General features: G+C 41.7%; 25 non-coding genes across 25 annotated transcripts; 11 read left to right on the top strand and 14 right to left on the bottom strand.

The window, feature by feature from the left end:
• Positions 1–909: 909 nt before the first annotated feature.
• On the bottom strand, positions 910–982 carry trnak-uuu (transfer RNA lysine (anticodon UUU)). Its single transcript has one exon. It is a non-coding gene; the product is annotated as a tRNA-Lys (tRNA).
• A 166-nt stretch (positions 983–1,148) lies between these two features.
• Positions 1,149–1,220, top strand: trnaw-cca (transfer RNA tryptophan (anticodon CCA)). Its single transcript has one exon. It is a non-coding gene; the product is annotated as a tRNA-Trp (tRNA).
• A 1,151-nt stretch (positions 1,221–2,371) lies between these two features.
• trnak-uuu (transfer RNA lysine (anticodon UUU)) lies at positions 2,372–2,444 on the bottom strand. The gene has a single exon. It is a non-coding gene; the product is annotated as a tRNA-Lys (tRNA).
• A 166-nt stretch (positions 2,445–2,610) lies between these two features.
• trnaw-cca (transfer RNA tryptophan (anticodon CCA)) lies at positions 2,611–2,682 on the top strand. The gene has a single exon. It is a non-coding gene; the product is annotated as a tRNA-Trp (tRNA).
• Positions 2,683–3,844: 1,162 nt separating this feature from the next.
• On the bottom strand, positions 3,845–3,917 carry trnak-uuu (transfer RNA lysine (anticodon UUU)). The gene has a single exon. It is a non-coding gene; the product is annotated as a tRNA-Lys (tRNA).
• A 1,399-nt stretch (positions 3,918–5,316) lies between these two features.
• trnak-uuu (transfer RNA lysine (anticodon UUU)) lies at positions 5,317–5,389 on the bottom strand. The gene has a single exon. It is a non-coding gene; the product is annotated as a tRNA-Lys (tRNA).
• Positions 5,390–5,555: 166 nt separating this feature from the next.
• Positions 5,556–5,627, top strand: trnaw-cca (transfer RNA tryptophan (anticodon CCA)). Its single transcript has one exon. It is a non-coding gene; the product is annotated as a tRNA-Trp (tRNA).
• Positions 5,628–6,788: 1,161 nt separating this feature from the next.
• Positions 6,789–6,861, bottom strand: trnak-uuu (transfer RNA lysine (anticodon UUU)). The gene has a single exon. It is a non-coding gene; the product is annotated as a tRNA-Lys (tRNA).
• A 166-nt stretch (positions 6,862–7,027) lies between these two features.
• trnaw-cca (transfer RNA tryptophan (anticodon CCA)) lies at positions 7,028–7,099 on the top strand. The gene has a single exon. It is a non-coding gene; the product is annotated as a tRNA-Trp (tRNA).
• A 1,150-nt stretch (positions 7,100–8,249) lies between these two features.
• trnak-uuu (transfer RNA lysine (anticodon UUU)) lies at positions 8,250–8,322 on the bottom strand. Its single transcript has one exon. It is a non-coding gene; the product is annotated as a tRNA-Lys (tRNA).
• Positions 8,323–8,488: 166 nt separating this feature from the next.
• trnaw-cca (transfer RNA tryptophan (anticodon CCA)) lies at positions 8,489–8,560 on the top strand. Its single transcript has one exon. It is a non-coding gene; the product is annotated as a tRNA-Trp (tRNA).
• A 1,162-nt stretch (positions 8,561–9,722) lies between these two features.
• trnak-uuu (transfer RNA lysine (anticodon UUU)) lies at positions 9,723–9,795 on the bottom strand. Its single transcript has one exon. It is a non-coding gene; the product is annotated as a tRNA-Lys (tRNA).
• Positions 9,796–11,194: 1,399 nt separating this feature from the next.
• On the bottom strand, positions 11,195–11,267 carry trnak-uuu (transfer RNA lysine (anticodon UUU)). Its single transcript has one exon. It is a non-coding gene; the product is annotated as a tRNA-Lys (tRNA).
• A 166-nt stretch (positions 11,268–11,433) lies between these two features.
• On the top strand, positions 11,434–11,505 carry trnaw-cca (transfer RNA tryptophan (anticodon CCA)). Its single transcript has one exon. It is a non-coding gene; the product is annotated as a tRNA-Trp (tRNA).
• A 1,161-nt stretch (positions 11,506–12,666) lies between these two features.
• trnak-uuu (transfer RNA lysine (anticodon UUU)) lies at positions 12,667–12,739 on the bottom strand. The gene has a single exon. It is a non-coding gene; the product is annotated as a tRNA-Lys (tRNA).
• Positions 12,740–12,905: 166 nt separating this feature from the next.
• Positions 12,906–12,977, top strand: trnaw-cca (transfer RNA tryptophan (anticodon CCA)). The gene has a single exon. It is a non-coding gene; the product is annotated as a tRNA-Trp (tRNA).
• Positions 12,978–14,137: 1,160 nt separating this feature from the next.
• Positions 14,138–14,210, bottom strand: trnak-uuu (transfer RNA lysine (anticodon UUU)). The gene has a single exon. It is a non-coding gene; the product is annotated as a tRNA-Lys (tRNA).
• A 166-nt stretch (positions 14,211–14,376) lies between these two features.
• trnaw-cca (transfer RNA tryptophan (anticodon CCA)) lies at positions 14,377–14,448 on the top strand. Its single transcript has one exon. It is a non-coding gene; the product is annotated as a tRNA-Trp (tRNA).
• A 1,160-nt stretch (positions 14,449–15,608) lies between these two features.
• Positions 15,609–15,681, bottom strand: trnak-uuu (transfer RNA lysine (anticodon UUU)). Its single transcript has one exon. It is a non-coding gene; the product is annotated as a tRNA-Lys (tRNA).
• A 166-nt stretch (positions 15,682–15,847) lies between these two features.
• On the top strand, positions 15,848–15,919 carry trnaw-cca (transfer RNA tryptophan (anticodon CCA)). Its single transcript has one exon. It is a non-coding gene; the product is annotated as a tRNA-Trp (tRNA).
• Positions 15,920–17,079: 1,160 nt separating this feature from the next.
• On the bottom strand, positions 17,080–17,152 carry trnak-uuu (transfer RNA lysine (anticodon UUU)). Its single transcript has one exon. It is a non-coding gene; the product is annotated as a tRNA-Lys (tRNA).
• Positions 17,153–17,317: 165 nt separating this feature from the next.
• trnaw-cca (transfer RNA tryptophan (anticodon CCA)) lies at positions 17,318–17,389 on the top strand. The gene has a single exon. It is a non-coding gene; the product is annotated as a tRNA-Trp (tRNA).
• Positions 17,390–18,549: 1,160 nt separating this feature from the next.
• Positions 18,550–18,622, bottom strand: trnak-uuu (transfer RNA lysine (anticodon UUU)). The gene has a single exon. It is a non-coding gene; the product is annotated as a tRNA-Lys (tRNA).
• A 166-nt stretch (positions 18,623–18,788) lies between these two features.
• On the top strand, positions 18,789–18,860 carry trnaw-cca (transfer RNA tryptophan (anticodon CCA)). Its single transcript has one exon. It is a non-coding gene; the product is annotated as a tRNA-Trp (tRNA).
• A 1,160-nt stretch (positions 18,861–20,020) lies between these two features.
• trnak-uuu (transfer RNA lysine (anticodon UUU)) lies at positions 20,021–20,093 on the bottom strand. The gene has a single exon. It is a non-coding gene; the product is annotated as a tRNA-Lys (tRNA).
• Positions 20,094–20,203: the final 110 nt, after the last annotated feature.

The following is a 20,203-nucleotide window of genomic DNA, read 5'->3' as shown; positions in this document are numbered from 1 at the left end:
GGGGAAGTGATTCAACATCTGGATGAGAAGAGTGCCCAAAGTAAACTGCCTGTTACTCAGGCCCAGAATCTAGGATATGCATATAAATGGTAGATTTGGAGAGAACACACTTTAAAGTTTCCAAAACCGTTCAAATGATGTCTGTGAGTATAACAGAACTGATATGGCAGGTGAAAATCTGAGGAAAATCCATCCAGGAAGTGGGATTTTTTTTGATGTGGGAAGTTTTCAATTGAATGCCTATTGAGTTTCTAATGGGTTAGGACCCAGATTGCAGTTCCTATGGCTTCCACTAGATGTCAACAGTCTTTAGACATTGTTTCAGGATTGTTTTCTGAAAAATGAAGAAGAATGAGACCTTCTGTCAGTGGACTGAGGAAGCATGCAGTGCTGGTTTGCGCACATGACCAAGTGCGTGCCCGTCGTTGTTTTTCCTTTCTATTGAATACACTATTGTCCGGTTGAAATATTATCGAGTATTTAGACAATTGCCAACCTGAAGATTAATTATAAAAATCGTTTGACATGTTTCAACAAACTTTACCGGTACTGTTCGGACGTATTCGTCTGCGTGTTTTGACCGCCTTTGAGCCAGTGGATTACTGAACACAACGCGCCAACAAAACTGAGTTTTTGGGATATAAAGAGGGACTTTATTGAACAAAACAAACATTTATTGTGTAGCTGAGACTCTTGTGACTGCAACCAGATGAAAATCTTCAAAGGTAAGTGATTAATTTGATCGCTATTTCTGACTTTCGTGACTCTATATGATTGGAAAATGTTTGTATGCGGGGCGCTGTCCTCAGATAATCGCATGGTATGCTTTCGCAGTAAAGCCATTTTTAAATCTGACCAAATGCAAGTATGGAAAGACTGCCTACTGAAGGAAGGTGAACATTGAAGCAGCGCCCGAACAGGGACTTGAACCCTGGACCCTCAGATTAAAAGTCTGATGCTCTACCGACTGAGCTATTCGGGCTCTGCATTTTCTTATTTTCATACAACTAACCTGTCGGGCAGAGGCACGTGCTGACGAGGGGGCATTGTCAGATAATACATTTCCCAAGAGATCCAGGCCTCCATACCAAATGATACAATCAACGAAATCTGAACTAGGCATCCCCTCCAAAGATGCGTTTTGTCTAGACCTCGTGGCGCAACGGTAGTGCGTCTGACTCCAGATCAGAAGGTTGCGTGTTCAAATCATGTCGTGGTCAGTGTTTTCATGTGTGCAATCTCTACCTTCTTTAAACAGCGAAGTCAATGAATCAACACAAGTACCAATGTGGCTTACAGTACAAACCTCGAACGAAAACAACCAAACCAATTCTGCTTTAGATGACAATTGTCTCTCATAAAAGCCTGGCACACTGCAAATTCCCAGATCAGATGATGCTGTGTGATTGATTGACAGGCTTAAATCAGTCTTCGAACACGGATTTGAACTTCTTATGGCTTAGGGGAAGTGATTCAACATCTGGATGAGAAGAGTGCCCAAAGTAAACTGCCTGTTACTCAGGCCCAGAATCTAGGATATGCATATAAATGGTAGATTTGGAGAGAACACACTTTAAAGTTTCCAAAACCGTTCAAATGATGTCTGTGAGTATAACAGAACTGATATGGCAGGTGAAAATCTGAGGAAAATCCATCCAGGAAGTGGGATTTTTTTTGATGTGGGAAGTTTTCAATTGAATGCCTATTGAGTTTCTAATGGGTTAGGACCCAGATTGCAGTTCCTATGGCTTCCACTAGATGTCAACAGTCTTTAGACATTGTTTCAGGATTGTTTTCTGAAAAATGAAGAAGAATGAGACCTTCTGTCAGTGGACTGAGGAAGCATGCAGTGCTGGTTTGCGCACATGACCAAGTGCGTGCCCGTCGTTGTTTTTCCTTTCTATTGAATACACTATTGTCCGGTTGAAATATTATCGAGTATTTAGACAATTGCCAACCTGAAGATTAATTATAAAAATCGTTTGACATGTTTCAACAAACTTTACCGGTACTGTTCGGACGTATTCGTCTGCGTGTTTTGACCGCCTTTGAGCCAGTGGATTACTGAACACAACGCGCCAACAAAACTGAGTTTTTGGGATATAAAGAGGGACTTTATTGAACAAAACAAACATTTATTGTGTAGCTGAGACTCTTGTGACTGCAACCAGATGAAAATCTTCAAAGGTAAGTGATTAATTTGATCGCTATTTCTGACTTTCGTGACTCTATATGATTGGAAAATGTTTGTATGCGGGGCGCTGTCCTCAGATAATCGCATGGTATGCTTTCGCAGTAAAGCCATTTTTAAATCTGACCAAATGCAAGTATGGAAAGACTGCCTACTGAAGGAAGGTGAACATTGAAGCAGCGCCCGAACAGGGACTTGAACCCTGGACCCTCAGATTAAAAGTCTGATGCTCTACCGACTGAGCTATTCGGGCTCTGCATTTTCTTATTTTCATACACCTAACCTGTCGGGCAGAGGCACGTGCTGACGAGGGGGCATTGTCAGATAATACATTTCCCAAGAGATCCAGGCCTCCATTCCAAATGATACAATCAACGAAATCTGAACTAGGCATCCCCTCCAAAGATGCGTTTCGTCTAGACCTCGTGGCGCAACGGTAGTGCGTCTGACTCCAGATCAGAAGGTTGCGTGTTCAAATCATGTCGTGGTCAGTGTTTTCATGTGTGCAATCTCTACCTTCTTTAAACAGCGAAGTCAATGAATCAACACAAGTACCAATGTGGCTTACAGTACAAACCTCGAACGAAAACAACCAAACCAATTCTGCTTTAGATGACAATTGTCTCTCATAAAAGCCTGGCACACTGCAAATTCCCAGATCAGATGATGCTGTGTGATTGATTGACAGGCTTAAATCAGTCTTCGAACACGGATTTGAACTTCTTATGGCTTCGGGGAAGTGATTCAACATCTGGATGAGAAGAGTGCCCAAAGTAAACTGCCTGTTACTCAGGCCCAGAATCTAGGATATGCATATAAATGGTAGATTTGGATAGAACACACTTTAAAGTTTCCAAAACCGTTCAAATGATGTCTGTGAGTATAACAGAACTGATATGGCAGGTGAAAATCAGAGGAAAATCCATCCGGGAAGTGGGATTTTTTTTGATGTGGGAAGTTTTCAATTGAATGCCTATTGAGTTTCTAATGGGTTAGGACCCAGATTGCAGTTCCTATGGCTTCCACTAGATGTCAACAGTCTTTAGACATTGTTTCAGGATTGTTTTCTGAAAAATGAAGAAGAATGAGACCTTCTGTCAGTGGACTGAGGAAGCATGCAGTGCTGGTTTGCGCACATGACCAAGTGCGTGCCCGTCGTTGTTTTTCCTTTCTATTGAATACGCTATTGTCCGGTTGAAATATTATCGAGTATTTAGACAATTGCCAACCTGAAGATTAATTATAAAAATCGTTTGACATGTTTCAACAAACTTTACCGGTACTGTTCGGACGTATTCGTCTGCGTGTTTTGACCGCCTTTGAGCCAGTGGATTACTGAACACAACGCGCCAACAAAACTGAGTTTTTGGGATATAAAGAGGGACTTTATTGAACAAAACAAACATTTATTGTGTAGCTGAGACTCTTGTGACTGCAACCAGATGAAAATCTTCAAAGGTAAGTGATTAATTTGATGGCTATTTCTGACTTTCGTGACTCTATATGATTGGAAAATGTTTGTATGCTTTTGGAAGAGGGGCGCTGTCCTCAGATAATCGCATGGTATGCTTTCGCAAGTAAAGCCATTTTTAAATCTGACCAAATGCAAGTATGGAAAGACTGCCTACTGAAGGAAGGTGAACATTAAAGCAGCGCCCGAACAGGGACTTGAACCCTGGACCCTCAGATTAAAAGTCTGATGCTCTACCGACTGAGCTATTCGGGCTCTGCATTTACTTATTTTCATACACCTAACCTGTCGGGCAGACGCACGTGCTGACGAGGGGGCATTGTCAGATAATACATTTCCCAAGAGATCCAGGCCTCCATTCCAAATGATACAATCAACGAAATCTGAACTAGGCATCCCCTCCAAAGATGCGTTTTGTCTAGACCTCGTGGCGCAACGGTAGCGCGTCTGACTGCAGATCAGAAGGTTGCGTGTTCAAATCATGTCGTGGTCAGTGTTTTCATGTGTGCAATCTCTACCTTCTTTAAACAGCGAAGTCAATGAATCAACACAAGTACCAATGTGGCTTACAGTACAAACCTCGAACGAAAACAACCAAACCAATTCTGCTTTAGATGACAATTGTCTCTCATAAAAGCCTGGCACACTGCAAATTCCCAGATCAGATGATGCTGTGTGATTGATTGACAGGCTTAAATCAGTCTTCGAACACGGATTTGAACTTCTTATGGCTTCGGGGAAGTGATTCAACATCTGGATGAGAAGAGTGCCCAAAGTAAACTGCCTGTTACTCAGGCCCAGAATCTAGGATATGCATATAAATGGTAGATTTGGATAGAACACACTTTAAAGTTTCCAAAACCGTTCAAATGATGTCTGTGAGTATAACAGAACTGATATGGCAGGTGAAAATCAGAGGAAAATCCATCCGGGAAGTGGGATTTTTTTTGATGTGGGAAGTTTTCAATTGAATGCCTATTGAGTTTCTAATGGGTTAGGACCCAGATTGCAGTTCCTATGGCTTCCACTAGATGTCAACAGTCTTTAGACATTGTTTCAGGATTGTTTTCTGAAAAATGAAGAAGAATGAGACCTTCTGTCAGTGGACTGAGGAAGCATGCAGTGCTGGTTTGCGCACATGACCAAGTGCGTGCCCGTCGTTGTTTTTCCTTTCTATTGAATACGCTATTGTCCGGTTGAAATATTATCGAGTATTTAGACAATTGCCAACCTGAAGATTAATTATAAAAATCGTTTGACATGTTTCAACAAACTTTACCGGTACTGTTCGGACGTATTCGTCTGCGTGTTTTGACCGCCTTTGAGCCAGTGGATTACTGAACACAACGCGCCAACAAAACTGAGTTTTTGGGATATAAAGAGGGACTTTATTGAACAAAACAAACATTTATTGTGTAGCTGAGACTCTTGTGACTGCAACCAGATGAAAATCTTCAAAGGTAAGTGATTAATTTGATGGCTATTTCTGACTTTCGTGACTCTATATGATTGGAAAATGTTTGTATGCTTTTGGAAGAGGGGCGCTGTCCTCAGATAATCGCATGGTATGCTTTCGCAGTAAAGCCATTTTTAAATCTGACCAAATGCAAGTATGGAAAGACTGCCTACTGAAGGAAGGTGAACATTAAAGCAGCGCCCGAACAGGGACTTGAACCCTGGACCCTCAGTTTAAAAGTCTGACGCTTTACCGACTGAGCTATTCGGGCTCTGCATTTACTTATTTTCATACACCTAACCTGTCGGGCAGAGGCACGTGCTGACGAGGGGGCATTGTCAGATAATACATTTCCCAAGAGATCCAGGCCTCCATTCCAAATGATACAATCAACGAAATCTGAACTAGGCATCCCCTCCAAAGACGTGTTTTGTCTAGACCTCGTGGCGCAACGGTAGCGTGTCTGTCTCCAGATCAGAAGGTTGTGTGTTCAAATCACGTCGTGGTCAGTTTTTTTATGTGTGCAATCTCTACCTCCTTTAAACAGCGAAGTCAATGAATCAACACAAGTACCAATGTGGCTTACAGTACAAACCTCGAACGAAAACAACCAAACCAATTCTGCTTTAGATGACAATTGTCTCTCATAAAAGCCTGGCACACTGCAAATTCCCAGATCAGATGATGCTGTGTGATTGATTGACAGGCTTAAATCAGTCTTCGAACACGGATTTTAACTTCTTATGGCTTAGGGGAAGTGATTCGACATCTGGATGAGAAGAGTGCCCAAAGTAAACTGCCTGTTACTCAGGCCCAGAATCTAGGATATGCATATAAATGGTAGATTTGGATAGAACACACTTTAAAGTTTCCAAAACCGTTCAAATGATGTCTGTGAGTATAACAGAACTGATATGGCAGGTGAAAATCTGAGGAAAATCCATCCGGGAAGTGGGATTCTTTTTGATGTGGGAAGTTTTCAATTGAATGCCTATTGAGTTTCTAATGGGTTAGGACCCAGATTGCAGTTCCTATGGCTTCCACTAGATGTCAACAGTCTTTAGACATTGTTTCAGGATTGTTTTCTGAAAAATGAAGAAGAATGAGACCTTCTGTCAGTGGACTGAGGAAGCATGCAGTGCTGGTTTGCGCACATGACCAAGTGCGTGCCCGTCGTTGTTTTTCCTTTCTATTGAATACGCTATTGTCCGGTTGAAATATTATCGAGTAATTAGACAATTGCCAACCTGAAGATTAATTATAAAAATCGTTTGACATGTTTCAACAAACTTTACCGGTACTGTTCGGACGTATTCGTCTGCGTGTTTTGACCGCCTTTGAGCCAGTGGATTACTGAACACAACGCGCCAACAAAACTGAGTTTTTGGGATATAAAGAGGGACTTTATTGAACAAAACAAACATTTATTGTGTAGCTGAGACTCTTGTGACTGCAACCAGATGAAAATCTTCAAAGGTAAGTGATTAATTTGATGGCTATTTCTGAATTTCGTGACTCTATATGATTGGAAAATGTTTGTATGCTTTTGGAAGAGGGGCGCTGTCCTCAGATAATCGCATGGTATGCTTTCGCAGTAAAGCCATTTTTAAATCTGACCAAATGCAAGTATGGAAAGACTGCCTACTGAAGGATGGTGAACATTAAAACAGTGCCCGAACAGGGACTTGAACCCTGGACCCTCAGCTTAAAAGTCTGATGCTTTACCGACTGAGCTATTCGGGCTCTGCATTTACTTATTTTCATACACCTAACCTGTCGGGCAGAGGCACGTGCTGACGAGGGGGCATTGTCAGATAATACATTTCCCAAGAGATCCAGGCCTCCATTCCAAATGATACAATCAACGAAATCTGAACTAGGCATCCCCTCCAAAGACGTGTTTTGTCTAGACCTCGTGGCGCAACGGTAGCGTGTCTGACTCCAGATCAGAAGGTTGCGTGTTCAAATCACGTCGTGGTCAGTTTTTTTATGTGTGCAATCTCTACCTCCTTTAAACAGCGAAGTCAATGAATCAACACAAGTACCAATGTGGCTTACAGTACAAACCTCGAACGAAAACAACCAAACCAATTCTGCTTTAGATGACAATTGTCTCTCATAAAAGCCTGTCACACTGCAAATTCCCAGATCAGATGATGCTGTGTGATTGATTGACAGGCTTAAATCAGTCTTCGAACACGGATTTTAACTTCTTATGGCTTAGGGGAAGTGATTCGACATCTGGATGAGAAGAGTGCCCAAAGTAAACTGCCTGTTACTCAGGCCCAGAATCTAGGATATGCATATAAATGGTAGATTTGGATAGAACACACTTTAAAGTTTCCAAAACCGTTCAAATGATGTCTGTGAGTATAACAGAACTGATATGGCAGGTGAAAATCTGAGGAAAATCCATCCGGGAAGTGGGATTTTTTTGATGTGGGAATATTTCAATTGAATGCCTATTGAGTTTCTAATGGGTTAGGACCCAGATTGCAGTTCCTATGGCTTCCACTAGATGTCAACAGTCTTTAGACATTGTTTCAGGATTGTTTTCTGAAAAATGAAGAAGAATGAGACCTTCTGTCAGTGGACTGAGGAAGCATGCAGTGCTGGTTTGCGCACATGACCAAGTGCGTGCCCGTCGTTGTTTTTCCTTTCTATTGAATACACTATTGTCCGGTTGAAATATTATCGAGTATTTAGACAATTGCCAACCTGAAGATTAATTATAAAAATCGTTTGACATGTTTCAACAAACTTTACCGGTACTGTTCGGACGTATTCGTCTGCGTGTTTTGACCGCCTTTGAGCCAGTGGATTACTGAACACAACGCGCCAACAAAACTGAGTTTTTGGGATATAAAGAGGGACTTTATTGAACAAAACAAACATTTATTGTGTAGCTGAGACTCTTGTGACTGCAACCAGATGAAAATCTTCAAAGGTAAGTGATTAATTTGATCGCTATTTCTGACTTTCGTGACTCTATATGATTGGAAAATGTTTGTATGCGGGGCGCTGTCCTCAGATAATCGCATGGTATGCTTTCGCAGTAAAGCCATTTTTAAATCTGACCAAATGCAAGTATGGAAAGACTGCCTACTGAAGGAAGGTGAACATTGAAGCAGCGCCCGAACAGGGACTTGAACCCTGGACCCTCAGATTAAAAGTCTGATGCTCTACCGACTGAGCTATTCGGGCTCTGCATTTTCTTATTTTCATACACCTAACCTGTCGGGCAGAGGCACGTGCTGACGAGGGGGCATTGTCAGATAATACATTTCCCAAGAGATCCAGGCCTCCATTCCAAATGATACAATCAACGAAATCTGAACTAGGCATCCCCTCCAAAGATGCGTTTCGTCTAGACCTCGTGGCGCAACGGTAGTGCGTCTGACTCCAGATCAGAAGGTTGCGTGTTCAAATCATGTCGTGGTCAGTGTTTTCATGTGTGCAATCTCTACCTTCTTTAAACAGCGAAGTCAATGAATCAACACAAGTACCAATGTGGCTTACAGTACAAACCTCGAACGAAAACAACCAAACCAATTCTGCTTTAGATGACAATTGTCTCTCATAAAAGCCTGGCACACTGCAAATTCCCAGATCAGATGATGCTGTGTGATTGATTGACAGGCTTAAATCAGTCTTCGAACACGGATTTGAACTTCTTATGGCTTCGGGGAAGTGATTCAACATCTGGATGAGAAGAGTGCCCAAAGTAAACTGCCTGTTACTCAGGCCCAGAATCTAGGATATGCATATAAATGGTAGATTTGGATAGAACACACTTTAAAGTTTCCAAAACCGTTCAAATGATGTCTGTGAGTATAACAGAACTGATATGGCAGGTGAAAATCAGAGGAAAATCCATCCGGGAAGTGGGATTTTTTTTGATGTGGGAAGTTTTCAATTGAATGCCTATTGAGTTTCTAATGGGTTAGGACCCAGATTGCAGTTCCTATGGCTTCCACTAGATGTCAACAGTCTTTAGACATTGTTTCAGGATTGTTTTCTGAAAAATGAAGAAGAATGAGACCTTCTGTCAGTGGACTGAGGAAGCATGCAGTGCTGGTTTGCGCACATGACCAAGTGCGTGCCCGTCGTTGTTTTTCCTTTCTATTGAATACGCTATTGTCCGGTTGAAATATTATCGAGTATTTAGACAATTGCCAACCTGAAGATTAATTATAAAAATCGTTTGACATGTTTCAACAAACTTTACCGGTACTGTTCGGACGTATTCGTCTGCGTGTTTTGACCGCCTTTGAGCCAGTGGATTACTGAACACAACGCGCCAACAAAACTGAGTTTTTGGGATATAAAGAGGGACTTTATTGAACAAAACAAACATTTATTGTGTAGCTGAGACTCTTGTGACTGCAACCAGATGAAAATCTTCAAAGGTAAGTGATTAATTTGATGGCTATTTCTGACTTTCGTGACTCTATATGATTGGAAAATGTTTGTATGCTTTTGGAAGAGGGGCGCTGTCCTCAGATAATCGCATGGTATGCTTTCGCAAGTAAAGCCATTTTTAAATCTGACCAAATGCAAGTATGGAAAGACTGCCTACTGAAGGAAGGTGAACATTAAAGCAGCGCCCGAACAGGGACTTGAACCCTGGACCCTCAGATTAAAAGTCTGATGCTCTACCGACTGAGCTATTCGGGCTCTGCATTTACTTATTTTCATACACCTAACCTGTCGGGCAGACGCACGTGCTGACGAGGGGGCATTGTCAGATAATACATTTCCCAAGAGATCCAGGCCTCCATTCCAAATGATACAATCAACGAAATCTGAACTAGGCATCCCCTCCAAAGATGCGTTTTGTCTAGACCTCGTGGCGCAACGGTAGCGCGTCTGACTGCAGATCAGAAGGTTGCGTGTTCAAATCATGTCGTGGTCAGTGTTTTCATGTGTGCAATCTCTACCTTCTTTAAACAGCGAAGTCAATGAATCAACACAAGTACCAATGTGGCTTACAGTACAAACCTCGAACGAAAACAACCAAACCAATTCTGCTTTAGATGACAATTGTCTCTCATAAAAGCCTGGCACACTGCAAATTCCCAGATCAGATGATGCTGTGTGATTGATTGACAGGCTTAAATCAGTCTTCGAACACGGATTTGAACTTCTTATGGCTTCGGGGAAGTGATTCAACATCTGGATGAGAAGAGTGCCCAAAGTAAACTGCCTGTTACTCAGGCCCAGAATCTAGGATATGCATATAAATGGTAGATTTGGATAGAACACACTTTAAAGTTTCCAAAACCGTTCAAATGATGTCTGTGAGTATAACAGAACTGATATGGCAGGTGAAAATCAGAGGAAAATCCATCCGGGAAGTGGGATTTTTTTTGATGTGGGAAGTTTTCAATTGAATGCCTATTGAGTTTCTAATGGGTTAGGACCCAGATTGCAGTTCCTATGGCTTCCACTAGATGTCAACAGTCTTTAGACATTGTTTCAGGATTGTTTTCTGAAAAATGAAGAAGAATGAGACCTTCTGTCAGTGGACTGAGGAAGCATGCAGTGCTGGTTTGCGCACATGACCAAGTGCGTGCCCGTCGTTGTTTTTCCTTTCTATTGAATACGCTATTGTCCGGTTGAAATATTATCGAGTATTTAGACAATTGCCAACCTGAAGATTAATTATAAAAATCGTTTGACATGTTTCAACAAACTTTACCGGTACTGTTCGGACGTATTCGTCTGCGTGTTTTGACCGCCTTTGAGCCAGTGGATTACTGAACACAACGCGCCAACAAAACTGAGTTTTTGGGATATAAAGAGGGACTTTATTGAACAAAACAAACATTTATTGTGTAGCTGAGACTCTTGTGACTGCAACCAGATGAAAATCTTCAAAGGTAAGTGATTAATTTGATGGCTATTTCTGACTTTCGTGACTCTATATGATTGGAAAATGTTTGTATGCTTTTGGAAGAGGGGCGCTGTCCTCAGATAATCGCATGGTATGCTTTCGCAGTAAAGCCATTTTTAAATCTGACCAAATGCAAGTATGGAAAGACTGCCTACTGAAGGAAGGTGAACATTAAAGCAGCGCCCGAACAGGGACTTGAACCCTGGACCCTCAGTTTAAAAGTCTGACGCTTTACCGACTGAGCTATTCGGGCTCTGCATTTACTTATTTTCATACACCTAACCTGTCGGGCAGAGGCACGTGCTGACGAGGGGGCATTGTCAGATAATACATTTCCCAAGAGATCCAGGCCTCCATTCCAAATGATACAATCAACGAAATCTGAACTAGGCATCCCCTCCAAAGACGTGTTTTGTCTAGACCTCGTGGCGCAACGGTAGCGTGTCTGTCTCCAGATCAGAAGGTTGTGTGTTCAAATCACGTCGTGGTCAGTTTTTTTATGTGTGCAATCTCTACCTCCTTTAAACAGCGAAGTCAATGAATCAACACAAGTACCAATGTGGCTTACAGTACAAACCTCGAACGAAAACAACCAAACCAATTCTGCTTTAGATGACAATTGTCTCTCATAAAAGCCTGGCACACTGCAAATTCCCAGATCAGATGATGCTGTGTGATTGATTGACAGGCTTAAATCAGTCTTCGAACACGGATTTTAACTTCTTATGGCTTAGGGGAAGTGATTCGACATCTGGATGAGAAGAGTGCCCAAAGTAAACTGCCTGTTACTCAGGCCCAGAATCTAGGATATGCATATAAATGGTAGATTTGGATAGAACACACTTTAAAGTTTCCAAAACCGTTCAAATGATGTCTGTGAGTATAACAGAACTGATATGGCAGGTGAAAATCTGAGGAAAATCCATCCGGGAAGTGGGATTCTTTTTGATGTGGGAAGTTTTCAATTGAATGCCTATTGAGTTTCTAATGGGTTAGGACCCAGATTGCAGTTCCTATGGCTTCCACTAGATGTCAACAGTCTTTAGACATTGTTTCAGGATTGTTTTCTGAAAAATGAAGAAGAATGAGACCTTCTGTCAGTGGACTGAGGAAGCATGCAGTGCTGGTTTGCGCACATGACCAAGTGCGTGCCCGTCGTTGTTTTTCCTTTCTATTGAATACGCTATTGTCCGGTTGAAATATTATCGAGTAATTAGACAATTGCCAACCTGAAGATTAATTATAAAAATCGTTTGACATGTTTCAACAAACTTTACCGGTACTGTTCGGACGTATTCGTCTGCGTGTTTTGACCGCCTTTGAGCCAGTGGATTACTGAACACAACGCGCCAACAAAACTGAGTTTTTGGGATATAAAGAGGGACTTTATTGAACAAAACAAACATTTATTGTGTAGCTGAGACTCTTGTGACTGCAACCAGATGAAAATCTTCAAAGGTAAGTGATTAATTTGATGGCTATTTCTGAATTTCGTGACTCTATATGATTGGAAAATGTTTGTATGCTTTTGGAAGAGGGGCGCTGTCCTCAGATAATCGCATGGTATGCTTTCGCAGTAAAGCCATTTTTAAATCTGACCAAATGCAAGTATGGAAAGACTGCCTACTGAAGGATGGTGAACATTAAAACAGTGCCCGAACAGGGACTTGAACCCTGGACCCTCAGCTTAAAAGTCTGATGCTTTACCGACTGAGCTATTCGGGCTCTGCATTTACTTATTTTCATACACCTAACCTGTCGGGCAGAGGCACGTGCTGACGAGGGGGCATTGTCAGATAATACATTTCCCAAGAGATCCAGGCCTCCATTCCAAATGATACAATCAACGAAATCTGAACTAGGCATCCCCTCCAAAGACGTGTTTTGTCTAGACCTCGTGGCGCAACGGTAGCGTGTCTGACTCCAGATCAGAAGGTTGCGTGTTCAAATCACGTCGTGGTCAGTTTTTTTATGTGTGCAATCTCTACCTCCTTTAAACAGCGAAGTCAATGAATCAACACAAGTACCAATGTGGCTTACAGTACAAACCTCGAACGAAAACAACCAAACCAATTCTGCTTTAGATGACAATTGTCTCTCATAAAAGCCTGTCACACTGCAAATTCCCAGATCAGATGATGCTGTGTGATTGATTGACAGGCTTAAATCAGTCTTCGAACACGGATTTTAACTTCTTATGGCTTAGGGGAAGTGATTCGACATCTGGATGAGAAGAGTGCCCAAAGTAAACTGCCTGTTACTCAGGCCCAGAATCTAGGATATGCATATAAATGGTAGATTTGGATAGAACACACTTTAAAGTTTCCAAAACCGTTCAAATGATGTCTGTGAGTATAACAGAACTGATATGGCAGGTGAAAATCTGAGGAAAATCCATCCGGGAAGTGGGATTTTTTTGATGTGGGAATATTTCAATTGAATGCCTATTGAGTTTCTAATGGGTTAGGACCCAGATTGCAGTTCCTATGGCTTCCACTAGATGTCAACAGTCTTTAGACATTGTTTCAGGATTGTTTTCTGAAAAATGAAGAAGAATGAGACCTTCTGTCAGTGGACTGAGGAAGCATGCAGTGCTGGTTTGCGCACATGACCAAGTGCGTGCCCGTCGTTGTTTTTCCTTTCTATTGAATACGCTATTGTCCGGTTGAAATATTATCGAGTAATTAGACAATTGCCAACCTGAAGATTAATTATAAAAATCGTTTGACATGTTTCAACAAACTTTACCGGTACTGTTCGGACGTATTCGTCTGCGTGTTTTGACCGCCTTTGAGCCAGTGGATTACTGAACACAACGCGCCAACAAAACTGAGTTTTTGGGATATAAAGAGGGACTTTATTGAACAAAACAAACATTTATTGTGTAGCTGAGACTCTTGTGACTGCAACCAGATGAAAATCTTCAAAGGTAAGTGATTAATTTGATGGCTATTTCTGAATTTCGTGACTCTATATGATTGGAAAATGTTTGTATGCTTTTGGAAGAGGGGCGCTGTCCTCAGATAATCGCATGGTATGCTTTCGCAGTAAAGCCATTTTTAAATCTGACCAAATGCAAGTATGTAAAGACTGCCTACTGAAGGATGGTGAACATTAAAACAGTGCCCGAACAGGGACTTGAACCCTGGACCCTCAGTTTAAAAGTCTGATGCTTTACCGACTGAGCTATTCGGGCTCTGCATTTACTTATTTTCATACACCTAACCTGTCGGGCAGAGGCACGTGCTGACGAGGGGGCATTGTCAGATAATACATTTCCCAAGAGATCCAGGCCTCCATTCCAAATGATACAATCAACGAAATCTGAACTAGGCATCCCCTCCAAAGACGTGTTTTGTCTAGACCTCGTGGCGCAACGGTAGCGTGTCTGACTCCAGATCAGAAGGTTGCGTGTTCAAATCACGTCGTGGTCAGTTTTTTTATGTGTGCAATCTCTACCTCCTTTAAACAGCGAAGTCAATGAATCAACACAAGTACCAATGTGGCTTACAGTACAAACCTCGAACGAAAACAACCAAACCAATTCTGCTTTAGATGACAATTGTCTCTCATAAAAGCCTGTCACACTGCAAATTCCCAGATCAGATGATGCTGTGTGATTGATTGACAGGCTTAAATCAGTCTTCGAACACGGATTTTAACTTCTTATGGCTTAGGGGAAGTGATTCGACATCTGGATGAGAAGAGTGCCCAAAGTAAACTGCCTGTTACTCAGGCCCAGAATCTAGGATATGCATATAAATGGTAGATTTGGATAGAACACACTTTAAAGTTTCCAAAACCGTTCAAATGATGTCTGTGAGTATAACAGAACTGATATGGCAGGTGAAAATCTGAGGAAAATCCATCCGGGAAGTGGGATTTTTTTGATGTGGGAATATTTCAATTGAATGCCTATTGAGTTTCTAATGGGTTAGGACCCAGATTGCAGTTCCTATGGCTTCCACTAGATGTCAACAGTCTTTAGACATTGTTTCAGGATTGTTTTCTGAAAAATGAAGAAGAATGAGACCTTCTGTCAGTGGACTGAGGAAGCATGCAGTGCTGGTTTGCGCACATGACCAAGTGCGTGCCCGTCGTTGTTTTTCCTTTCTATTGAATACGCTATTGTCCGGTTGAAATATTATCGAGTAATTAGACAATTGCCAACCTGAAGATTAATTATAAAAATCGTTTGACATGTTTCAACAAACTTTACCGGTACTGTTCGGACGTATTCGTCTGCGTGTTTTGACCGCCTTTGAGCCAGTGGATTACTGAACACAACGCGCCAACAAAACTGAGTTTTTGGGATATAAAGAGGGACTTTATTGAACAAAACAAACATTTATTGTGTAGCTGAGACTCTTGTGACTGCAACCAGATGAAAATCTTCAAAGGTAAGTGATTAATTTGATGGCTATTTCTGAATTTCGTGACTCTATATGATTGGAAAATGTTTGTATGCTTTTGGAAGAGGGGCGCTGTCCTCAGATAATCGCATGGTATGCTTTCGCAGTAAAGCCATTTTTAAATCTGACCAAATGCAAGTATGTAAAGACTGCCTACTGAAGGATGGTGAACATTAAAACAGTGCCCGAACAGGGACTTGAACCCTGGACCCTCAGTTTAAAAGTCTGATGCTTTACCGACTGAGCTATTCGGGCTCTGCATTTACTTATTTTCATACACCTAACCTGTCGGGCAGAGGCACGTGCTGACGAGGGGGCATTGTCAGATAATACATTTCCCAAGAGATCCAGGCCTCCATTCCAAATGATACAATCAACGAAATCTGAACTAGGCATCCCCTCCAAAGACGTGTTTTGTCTAGACCTCGTGGCGCAACGGTAGCGTGTCTGACTCCAGATCAGAAGGTTGCGTGTTCAAATCACGTCGTGGTCAGTTTTTTTATGTGTGCAATCTCTACCTCCTTTAAACAGCGAAGTCAATGAATCAACACAAGTACCAATGTGGCTTACAGTACAAACCTCGAACGAAAACAACCAAACCAATTCTGCTTTAGATGACAATTGTCTCTCATAAAAGCCTGTCACACTGCAAATTCCCAGATCAGATGATGCTGTGTGATTGATTGACAGGCTTAAATCAGTCTTCGAACACGGATTTTAACTTCTTATGGCTTAGGGGAAGTGATTCGACATCTGGATGAGAAGAGTGCCCAAAGTAAACTGCCTGTTACTCAGGCCCAGAATCTAGGATATGCATATAAATGGTAGATTTGGATAGAACACACTTTAAAGTTTCCAAAACCGTTCAAATGATGTCTGTGAGTATAACAGAACTGATATGGCAGGTGAAAATCTGAGGAAAATCCATCCGGGAAGTGGGATTTTTTTGATGTGGGAATATTTCAATTGAATGCCTATTGAGTTTCTAATGGGTTAGGACCCAGATTGCAGTTCCTATGGCTTCCACTAGATGTCAACAGTCTTTAGACATTGTTTCAGGATTGTTTTCTGAAAAATGAAGAAGAATGAGACCTTCTGTCAGTGGACTGAGGAAGCATGCAGTGCTGGTTTGCGCACATGACCAAGTGCGTGCCCGTCGTTGTTTTTCCTTTCTATTGAATACGCTATTGTCCGGTTGAAATATTATCGAGTAATTAGACAATTGCCAACCTGAAGATTAATTATAAAAATCGTTTGACATGTTTCAACAAACTTTACCGGTACTGTTCGGACGTATTCGTCTGCGTGTTTTGACCGCCTTTGAGCCAGTGGATTACTGAACACAACGCGCCAACAAAACTGAGTTTTTGGGATATAAAGAGGGACTTTATTGAACAAAACAAACATTTATTGTGTAGCTGAGACTCTTGTGACTGCAACCAGATGAAAATCTTCAAAGGTAAGTGATTAATTTGATGGCTATTTCTGAATTTTGTGACTCTATATGATTGGAAAATGTTTGTATGCTTTTGGAAGAGGGGCGCTGTCCTCAGATAATCGCATGGTATGCTTTCGCAGTAAAGCCATTTTTAAATCTGACCAAATGCAAGTATGGAAAGACTGCCTACTGAAGGATGGTGAACATTAAAGCAGTGCCCGAACAGGGACTTGAACCCTGGACCCTCAGTTTAAAAGTCTGATGCTTTACCGACTGAGCTATTCGGGCTCTGCATTTACTTATTTTCATACACCTAACCTGTCGGGCAGAGGCACGTGCTGACGAGGGGCATTGTCAGATAATACATTTCCCAAGAGATCCAGGCCTCCATTCCAAATGATACAATCAACGAAATCTGAACTAGGCATCCCCTCCAAAGACGTGTTTTGTCTAGACCTCGTGGCGCAACGGTAGCGTGTCTGACTCCAGATCAGAAGGTTGCGTGTTCAAATCACGTCGTGGTCAGTTTTTTTATGTGTGCAATCTCTACCTCCTTTAAACAGCGAAGTCAATGAATCAACACAAGTACCAATGTGGCTTACAGTACAAACCTCGAACGAAAACAACCAAACCAATTCTGCTTTAGATGACAATTGTCTCTCATAAAAGCCTGTCACACTGCAAATTCCCAGATCAGATGATGCTGTGTGATTGATTGACAGGCTTAAATCAGTCTTCGAACACGGATTTTAACTTCTTATGGCTTAGGGGAAGTGATTCGACATCTGGATGAGAAGAGTGCCCAAAGTAAACTGCCTGTTACTCAGGCCCAGAATCTAGGATATGCATATAAATGGTAGATTTGGATAGAACACACTTTAAAGTTTCCAAAACCGTTCAAATGATGTCTGTGAGTATAACAGAACTGATATGGCAGGTGAAAATCTGAGGAAAATCCATCCGGGAAGTGGGATTTTTTTGATGTGGGAATATTTCAATTGAATGCCTATTGAGTTTCTAATGGGTTAGGACCCAGATTGCAGTTCCTATGGCTTCCACTAGATGTCAACAGTCTTTAGACATTGTTTCAGGATTGTTTTCTGAAAAATGAAGAAGAATGAGACCTTCTGTCAGTGGACTGAGGAAGCATGCAGTGCTGGTTTGCGCACATGACCAAGTGCGTGCCCGTCGTTGTTTTTCCTTTCTATTGAATACGCTATTGTCCGGTTGAAATATTATCGAGTAATTAGACAATTGCCAACCTGAAGATTAATTATAAAAATCGTTTGACATGTTTCAACAAACTTTACCGGTACTGTTCGGACGTATTCGTCTGCGTGTTTTGACCGCCTTTGAGCCAGTGGATTACTGAACACAACGCGCCAACAAAACTGAGATTTTGGGATATAAAGAGGGACTTTATTGAACAAAACAAACATTTATTGTGTAGCTGAGACTCTTGTGACTGCAACCAGATGAAAATCTTCAAAGGTAAGTGATTAATTTGATGGCTATTTCTGACTTTCGTGACTCTATATGATTGGAAAATGTTTGTATGCTTTTGGAAGATGGGCGCTGTCCTCAGATAATCGCATGGTATGCTTTCGCAGTAAAGCCATTTTTAAATCTGACCAAATGAAAGTATGGAAAGACTGCCTACTGAAGGAAGGTTAACATTAAAGCAGCGCCCGAACAGGGACTTGAACCCTGGACCCTCAGATTAAAAGTCTGATGCTCTACCGACTGAGCTATTCGGGCTCAGCATTTACTTATTTTCATACACCTAACCTGTCGGGCAGAGGCACGTGCTGACGAGGGGGCATTGTCAGATAATACATTTCCCAAGAGATCCAGGCCTCCATTCCAAATGATACAATCAACGAAATCTGAACTACGCATCCCCTCCAAAGATGCGTTTTGTCTAGACCTCGTGGCGCAACGGTAGCGTGTCTGACTCCAGATCAGAAGGTTGCGTGTTCAAATCACGTCGTGGTCAGTTTTTTTATGTGTGCAATCTCTACCTCCTTTAAACAGCGAAGTCAATGAATCAACACAAGTACCAATGTGGCTTACAGTACAAACCTCGAACGAAAACAACCAAACCAATTCTGCTTTAGATGACAATTGTCTCTCATAAAAGCCTGTCACACTGCAAATTCCCAGATCAGATGATGCTGTGTGATTGATTGACAGGCTTAAATCAGTCTTCGAACACGGATTTTAACTTCTTATGGCTTAGGGGAAGTGATTCGACATCTGGATGAGAAGAGTGCCCAAAGTAAACTGCCTGTTACTCAGGCCCAGAATCTAGGATATGCATATAAATGGTAGATTTGGATAGAACACACTTTAAAGTTTCCAAAACCGTTCAAATGATGTCTGTGAGTATAACAGAACTGATATGGCAGGTGAAAATCTGAGGAAAATCCATCCGGGAAGTGGGATTTTTTTGATGTGGGAATATTTCAATTGAATGCCTATTGAGTTTCTAATGGGTTAGGACCCAGATTGCAGTTCCTATGGCTTCCACTAGATGTCAACAGTCTTTAGACATTGTTTCAGGATTGTTTTCTGAAAAATGAAGAAGAATGAGACCTTCTGTCAGTGGACTGAGGAAGCATGCAGTGCTGGTTTGCGCACATGACCAAGTGCGTGCCCGTCGTTGTTTTTCCTTTCTATTGAATACGCTATTGTCCGGTTGAAATATTATCGAGTAATTAGACAATTGCCAACCTGAAGATTAATTATAAAAATCGTTTGACATGTTTCAACAAACTTTACCGGTACTGTTCGGACGTATTCGTCTGCGTGTTTTGACCGCCTTTGAGCCAGTGGATTACTGAACACAACGCGCCAACAAAACTGAGTTTTTGGGATATAAAGAGGGACTTTATTGAACAAAACAAACATTTATTGTGTAGCTGAGACTCTTGTGACTGCAACCAGATGAAAATCTTCAAAGGTAAGTGATTAATTTGATGGCTATTTCTGAATTTTGTGACTCTATATGATTGGAAAATGTTTGTATGCTTTTGGAAGAGGGGCGCTGTCCTCAGATAATCGCATGGTATGCTTTCGCAGTAAAGCCATTTTTAAATCTGACCAAATGCAAGTATGGAAAGACTGCCTACTGAAGGATGGTGAACATTAAAGCAGTGCCCGAACAGGGACTTGAACCCTGGACCCTCAGTTTAAAAGTCTGATGCTTTACCGACTGAGCTATTCGGGCTCTGCATTTACTTATTTTCATACACCTAACCTGTCGGGCAGAGGCACGTGCTGACGAGGGGCATTGTCAGATAATACATTTCCCAAGAGATCCAGGCCTCCATTCCAAAT

This window comes from Salmo salar, chromosome 03, assembly GCF_965601325.2.
Source record: "Salmo salar chromosome 03, fSalSal1, whole genome shotgun sequence".
NCBI classification, from domain to species: Eukaryota; Metazoa; Chordata; class Actinopteri; order Salmoniformes; family Salmonidae; genus Salmo; species Salmo salar.
This window is presented reverse-complemented; position numbering and strand designations above follow the sequence as displayed.